Source organism: Pinus tabuliformis, chromosome J, assembly GCF_031772625.1.
Source record: "Pinus tabuliformis cultivar Carrire ecotype Pingquan chromosome J, CPIR1, whole genome shotgun sequence".
Lineage (NCBI taxonomy): Eukaryota > Viridiplantae > Streptophyta > Pinopsida > Pinales > Pinaceae > Pinus > Pinus tabuliformis.
In genome coordinates, this window is record NC_142295.1 from 916,835,832 (window position 1) to 916,844,546 (window position 8,715).

Below are 8,715 nucleotides of genomic sequence, written 5' to 3' on the forward strand. Positions count from 1 at the left end.
AGATCAGTAACCATTTACATCAATCTTCAAGCATTTACATCGACATATCTTCAACCATTTACATCACAACATCTACAAGAAAATACTTCTGATAAGCTTTACATGATCAACAATTCATAGGGACAACAATAAATACTCATCTTTAAGACACACTAGCAGTAGTACATGAAACCTTCAATACACTTTTCCATGAATAACAACTTTTCCAACAATCTCCCCCTTCAACATTGATGGAAACATTTTTCCTCCCCCTATGTTCCTAAGAGTTGTTTCTCCTTATTTCTCCTTTCCTCCCCCTTTGACATCAATGGCAAGGGGGCCTCCACTATGGTGGCCAACACTTATTTATCCTTAAATTATTTACTTATAGAAAGGTAAATTCAAGTTCTATTTCAAAAGCCTAAAGCTGCTAATAGTAATCCAATTTATTCAAGGGTTAAGGATCACCTTCTAATCTCTTCATCAGTTAATTGAGAGTTCAAGACTATCCCTTCCCACAACACTTGCATATACTTTTCCTATTAAAAAAAATCCTTTAATATGTATTATGGTGCTCCTATTTATGTCAAAGTAGACAAATGATTTTTGAAAACTTAGTAATAAGCATCTAAAACCATATTTTACAACTTCTCAGTCAGTAAAAAGATTACAACTCGTCAACTTTTGTATTGTGGGTGCCAAGTCAACTTTTGTATTGTGGGTGCCAAATCCTTTGCTCAATTTTCCCAATAATGAAGCTTTTCAATGCACATTCTAAAAAGTACTCAAGCAGAACCTCATTGCGAAACTAGCTAGAAATATAAATATTATTCTGGATTCTGCAAAGACATTGTATAGTAGTAATAAATCCATGAACAATGTCCTCATTATAAACAACATCTGAACCAAGGACATAATCTAGAGGAAGGTTCGACATATCAGAATCCAAGTCTTCTCCCCATGTTAATTCCCTCACTTGTGTTATACGACATCCACCTACTTTCTTCACATTATCCTCCACGTTCTTCTCAAGAATTCGGGAAAGTATGTCAAAATGACATGGGTGCCAACCAAGGTTGTAATACAACCAACCTGTGCACAACTTGAGCCAAGGTTCACACAATTTTTTCCTTGAATATTCCACACATTACAGTCAACAACATGCTCTGGGAACTTTCGCAGCACAATAGAAAAATGCCTCCATGTGTCCACGTCAATGGCCTACACAAGGGTCCAAAATTTTTACTTTTAATATCACATAGGATGCAAGTATAATTTCTTGCATTAGAATATATTATTTAAGCTTGTGTGCTATATATTCAACCCTGTTAGAAGCATCGAAGGTCTAACAATTGTTATCGTAAGAAGAGCTTTCCACGGCATGAAAAGATTGCCACCTTGCAGTTTTGGCACATCCTCCAAAAGTAGGCATAGCTTCATAGCTTCATGTACTGAAGCGAATGTGCTAGAAAACGTGAAAAGGAACAAAACATATCGAAGTGTTTCCTTCCATGCTACATAAATTACAACGCAATTTTTCCTAAATTTTAGCATTCTGATTGAGGACGAGTGACACTTTAAGCCAACTAGTAATCTAAGGAGAGAAGGACCTCCTTTCAACTCTAGTTGGTGTACCATGATAAGTGGGTTGGTGAATAATATTCCATGGCCATTTCTGTAGTTGAAATGTGGGAATATCTCTGGCGAAGATCTGGGATACAAAATTTTCAATTGTTTTGCCCATTTTTCTTGAAACTATTGATAATGTAACTTTCATCTTTACATTTCAGTTGTAATGTTTCTAATAATTTCCCACCACAGTTTTCAGCTATGCGATTTTCTCCTTAATTCTCACATTATTCCTTCCTAAATTCAGAATTACTGCCTCCATTGCATGCATTCACTCTCGATTCCATCCTCATGTTTGCACTTCTAACGTATATCAGATCTAGGTAGAGAGACTTGTAATGTTATTATTCCTTACTAGGATCGGCATACCTCTGGCCTTCTTTGACCATAACGATTCTGTAGCATCTTTGGCATCATTTTCTATTCATATCTAGCATCCTATGTCATAACACATATCTTTGGTGACCTCTAACTATAACACATTCATTATGTAACATTCCACAATCCTACCAATACAATGCATATGCCATATTCATGCCAACACAGTATCAACTAGTTGATGTAACTGACAAAGAATGAATAGAAATCGTGGAGCAGAGGATTGATACCATGACAAAGAATGAAGGGAAATTAGGGAGCAGATGATTAATCTTATAAATATTATGAATAAGTTAAATAAGATTACATTGGAGACATCAGTAATAAATGATGAGAGTAATATTGAACTAATCTCAATATAATTGGACAAAACTCAACTAACTATGGCACTTGGATGGATGACTATGACACCTAGAAAGTGGTTGGAATTAGATTCTCCAACACTCCCCCTTAAGTTCAACCACAAAAAAATTTAAACTAAGATGACTGCTTGGCTATGTCTTAGCTAGGCTTACAATTTAAAATTTGAGATCATCTGGATTTTCTTATTCTTTTCTTCCAGATCCTATGCCCTCTAAATTGTTTCAACTTTTTCTTTTTCTTGTATCCTTCAAACCTCAGTTTCATCATTTGCTAGTGCAGGTCTTCCATTGTTCCAGGCTATCTAAGTATATCTTGTAGTTCTTCAAATATCGGCTTTTATGTGGACTATTGCCACATGTCATTTTCTATAATGTTGCAAGCCATGTTTCAAGAAAATTTAACTCTTCTTCATAATCGTCCTATTTACCTACACATTTTAAATCAATGGTAAGTTTAAAAACATCTGCAGAACCACATTGGTTATGTTCCTTCTTCTTTACAATGAGAGCTTTTTCCCATTGTGCTTCCTTCTCTTCCTTTGACTTTGTCTCTATTTTCTCTTTCTGGGCTTCCTTCTTTGCCTCTGCCTCTATATTTGTTTCTATTTCTATCTCTGTCTTTTTTACTTGTTTACTAACCTTTGCAAAGGTGACACACTATGTTTTCTTTAAAGGTGTGAAACTAACACACTTCTATTTCTTCACATGTGTAAAATTGAAGTTATTTTCGTAGTTTCTCTTCAACCTCTCATCTATGAATTCAGACAACACTTACTAAAAATAATTGAGACGTTTCTCTCTCGGAAGTCTTATGAAACTTGCTCTTTCCTCTCTGCTACCATGACAAATAATGAAAAGAAATCGTGGAGACTAGGATTTCTCTTCTCAATATTACGAATCAGTTAAATAAGACTACATTGGAGACATAAGTAATAAATGGTTGTAGTAAGATTGAACTGAACTCAAGATAACTTGACTAAATTCAACTAACTATGACACTTGGATGGATGACTATTACACCTAGCAAGTGGTTGGAATTAGATTCTCCAACAATAACATATGTTCATACCATAGTTCTACTAGTACTTGTGTTATAACATTTCCATTGCCAAAATAAATAGCGTGAGTGAATAACTCTCTTACTGTCATAACGGTCCTATTCCTACATCAAGTAATCATGTTGTCTGCCTATATTTATTTTTAGGCTTATTTTTAGTCCTCTTTTATTTATTTTTCTTCACATCACCATTACCATTAGTAGTGTCACTTCCATAATCATCGTCTTCCTCATCTGAATTTGATTTCTTTCCCTTCTTATTGCCTATAAATTTGACTTATTATCATTTTTTATTTTTCTTTTTGTTTATAAATAGCATCATACCTTGGAGAGAGGTAGATAGATCATCCTCCATAATACTCAATGGCAATGGGTGTCATGAACTGACTGATCATCAACAATAGCATATTCATCATCGTCAACAACAAAATTTTTATCTTATTTTTACCGGTCTAAACAGACACATCTTCCTCTCTTTTCTTTCATCCCATGGATGATGCTCAACAAATGCTAACCTTGATTATTGTTAATATATATAACGAAGATATGAAGTATCATGATCATAGATCGATCCATGTAATTAGACTTCAAATAGGATTATTACCCTGCCTCCAATGCTAAGATATCCCATAAGTTCTTAACAATGCCTCTCTCACCACTTCCTCTACCATAAAATGGTGAAACTTGATATAGATTTGTAAAATCTGAGTCTAGGTCTAAAAATGATTTTTAGTGAACGAGGTAAAACATTTTCATTTGTTACTACCTTAGATTTTTCTTAAATAAATTGATCTCATTTATTAGGTTAATTAGTTGTCACTTGTACAAGGTATTCCTTGCAATAGGAAAAATAGATTATAAGAGCTTTTGTACTCATATTAATCCATATACATTTTATGTTTAATAAGTACACCTACCAACCTTGGGCATAAGCAATGAGATAAACCACTCTCTTTTAAAACTAGGTATCTCACTCTTATTTGGAATTGCAACTGAATTTCGAGCTGGTTTTGGATATGGATCCGAGTTAATATTTTCAGAGCACAAGTGAAATTCTTGTATTTGAAAAATTCTTTTTCTTGGCATATTATTTTTGAATAGCTTGGTCAATGCATGATGTTATGTTGAATTTCCAATGCTAAGCCTACTTCTAGTGATTGCATCTTGACTGAATTACTCAACGTTATATAACTGTTGTATGAAGGCACTATTCCTTGCATGGAGGCATCATTTTTATTTTTTTTTGTTCATTGATATAGTTTATTTGCATATTGTTTATTCATACTACTAAGATAGTATCTTTGGGTTTTGGCTCACAAATTTTCTGACTTGAGAAAATTTCTCATAACAATCAACACTTCTTGAATGTTGATTAGCATGATATTCCCCATATTCTATAGTTTTTCTGAGTGATAATTATGAGGAAATGTCAACAATACACAAGCATCACAACAAAAACTTCTTGCATCCTTAGTTTCACAAATGTTGTCTTCATGAAATTTCTTATGACAATTATGATCATTATCTCAAGGATGTTCAATAGTTGTCATGATCTTTGTAACCATAGCTTCTAGGACACTCAGTTGTCATTCTTTGCACTAGTTTACATATAAATATTTTGTGTTTAGCTAATCGAATGAAAGCTCCTAAACCAATATTTTTTCTTCAACTTGAGACTCTTATATCCATAATGGACAAGTACTATGAAATGGCATGTCTTCAATGAACACTATTGGAGATTCTCTCCCCATGAGGTGCTTCATACTTCATTATTGTTACTATGCTAAAAATATTGACTGGATTATTCTTTGTTTCCTTGAGAAACTCCTATTGGCATTATGAATAATGTGTTGTCCTTGATGGAAACCTACTTGATAAAGATATCAAAATGATGGTTCTGCATATGCTGCAGGTGGAATGGACAAAGGAATATCAGTTCAGAGACAAAAGGATGATAAAAGTGAAGTTTTGAAAAGTATATGCTGGTCCTGTGAAGAAACATTGTGTACATATGCAGGTATGATGAAGAGAAATCAAACACAATTTCTACACCATAGTATTTTGAATACCGGGGGTCATTACCATGGTATTGACCCATAATAATGAGTGCGACAACAAATATTTGATATCGTCAAAGAATACCATCAACGTTACTATAGGATTGGCCTAAGGTATTGGCTAAGGCTTATACTATATAAGGAGATGGAGATCAAGTGTTAAGTGTGTGCATATGATGGATTATTGATGAATGACTTGATCTGAAATAGGAGCGCACCAGGGAGCATGGAGATGGATCGAATCTAATAGATTTGAAATGACCATATATTGAATAATTTGTTTATGGTTTGATAGATCTATGATGATAAAATTATGATGTGTGTCTATAATATTTTGCATGTCGTGATTTGGGTTTGAAAATGTTGTGTTGCAACGAAGGTATGTTTCAATGATTACATATATGTATGTGGGTTTTACACTGAGTAGTCACGTACATGCATGGATCCTCTACTAGGTAGTCACATATATATTATGCAATATGGACATATCTATATGCAGGTGTGGTGAATAATAATTGCATACATACGCAGATATGCTTTATAAGAGTCACGTACATCTACTAAGTTTTTGTAGTATAAGTTATAAATGATGTCTGATCAGTTCTATTATGTTTGTTGTTGTCTATCATTGATGTCTCTTACATGATAATCTATGTTTAATAGTTATGGTTGGATTGAATAGGTTATGGAATGATATGTTTATTAGAGATGATGCTACTGTGTGATGATATGTATCTAGTTCAGGGATCTATGATGGGTTCAGTATGTGATTCAATGATTGATTCGGTGTGAGTTATTTAGACCCATTTGTTCAATATTTGGAGATATGTGTGCAGTTTCTCCTAAGAATAAGTGTGTACATATGCAGGTATGACTCAGAATGGTAAAGTATATATTCTGACATATGGTTGATTAGGTTTTTAAAGTCGAAGCATCTAGATTTTATGATGGGTAATAATGCTTGGCTTCGTATATTGATGTATCCGATGGTTTATATCTGTTATGGTTTGGTTTGATTCAGTTGTAAGAAATGGTAGAAATTCATTGATTTGATTGATTCAGTGATTAAGTGATTTGATGTAGTGATTGGTTTCAATATTGTTATTTGGTATTGGGGTTAAATGATAGTAGTGTGTTGAGTCAAGAAGGATAAGAGCCTTGGACCTGATGGTTGGTCGATAGAATTTTACCTTGCTTTATTTGACATCCTTGGGAATGAGCTTCTATAGGTCATTGAATATTTCCAGACGAAGAGGAGGATGCATGATGCTTTAAACTCAACCTTCATTGCACTTATTCCCAAGATTGATGACCCTCAATATTTCAATGACTTCAGGCCTATATCTCTTTGCAATTGTATCTATAAGATCATTGCCAAGATTATTGCTAATTTCCTCAAGACCATATTATCTGATCACATATTCCCGGAGCAATTTTCATTTCTTGATTTTCATCAGATACATGAAGCTGTGGGCCAAGCTCAGGAGGCCCTACAGTCCATCAAAACTAAGAAACTGAAAGGTATGGTCCTCAATATTGATCTGGCTAAAGCCTTTGAGCGCACCAGCTAGCTCTCTATTCAGATTCTATTGACTCATCTTGGCTTCCCTCTATCTTTCATTCAATGGATTATGTGTTGTATATCTAATGTTTCATACAATGTTCTGATCAATGGTTCAACATCATCTTTCTTCCATGCATAGGGAGGCCTTAGACAAGGATGCCCACTCTCACCTCTTCTTTTCTTATTGATCATGGAAGGGCTGAGCTGCCTCATTATTGCTGAGAGACTGACCCACTTGCTATTTGTTGATGATATTCTCATCTTTTCGAATGGATCATTGGGAGATACGACTGAATTCATTGTTTCTTTTGTATCCTTTTGTTTCACCATCGGTATGGAGTGAAACCAACATAAGTCCACTATTTTTGCTACTAGATGCACACCCAATGAGATACACTCTTAAATGCAACAATTCCCATTCACCTCTTTGCATCTTGATGATGGATTAAACTACTTGGGTTTTTGGTTAAAACCTTCCAATTACCGCATAGCATACTAGGTTTGGCTGGTGGCCAAAATTGAAAGGAGACTAAATATTTCGCACCATAGATGGCTCTCCAGGGTGGGTCGACTTATTCTCATCAAATCGGTCCTAGAAGCTACTCCGGTATACTGGATGTCACTTTCTTGGATACCGAAAGGAATTATCAGTGGAATCCAAGAGTTGTGATGTAGATTCATCTGTAGGGGAAAACATGAAGGGCACATATTTGCTTGGGCTAGCTGGGAAAATATTTCACTTTCCAAAATGTGGGGGGGAGGATGGGGTCTGAAAAGACTAGGAATATTTGCTAGTGCCCTGGTTGTAAAATTTGGATGGAATGTACTCACCTCGAGAAATATTTTGGTCGAGGTTGTCTCTCAGAAGTATATCTTCCCACTCCATGTTCTGGATTGGATCAGACTCCCATCCTGGGACAGATAAAATATATCAACGATATGGAGGGTGGTCCTCAACAAACTAGAATATATCAGGGATGGACTGACATGGAAGATTAGCAATGGAAGTTAGGTACGTATTGGTTTGGACCCATGGATTAGCTGTGGGAACACATATAAACTTCCCCAGGAGCCGATTCACCACCTCTCAACCGCAGACATCACTACCTTGGCACATATTGTAGATCAGGATAACACTAACATCTTTAGACAGGCCTAGAAATCAACTGATAGATTAGGCATCTGGCAGGAAAATTGGCTTTCTTAGATTAATTCACTGATGGAATCTCACGTAAGGGTAACTGAAGGGGAGGATGAGCTTAATTGTTCTTTCTATCCAAATCGGAAATACTCCCCAAAATATGGATACCTACATATCTACACAGATCACAAACCATTTTCATCTGACTGGTGGTGGACTACCCTCTGGAAACTAAAGGCATCACCCAGGGCCAAACTACTCATGTGGTGCATTCTCTAGAATAAGATCCCTACCAAGGATAACTTACAAAAGTGCACCTTTCATGGCCCATCTTGGTGCATATTATGAAAACAGGAAATGGAAATAGTGGATCATCTATTCCTATTTTCCCCTATTACTACCTCTATCTGGATTGTAGTTACATGACAACTAGATATATAGACTTGTTAGCAAGGGACGAATATCGGGGAGGCATGACATCGATGGTAGACTAATGCATGCTCTCATAGAATACATAATCTACCTGTATTGATATGCTGGTGCATTTG

The 8,715-nt window shown here is 35.4% G+C and overlaps 1 pseudogene; it reads right to left on the reverse strand.

The window, feature by feature from the left end:
• Window positions 1-620: 620 nt before the first annotated feature.
• On the reverse strand, window positions 621-1,419 carry LOC149229737 (uncharacterized; annotated as a pseudogene).
• Window positions 1,420-8,715: the final 7,296 nt, after the last annotated feature.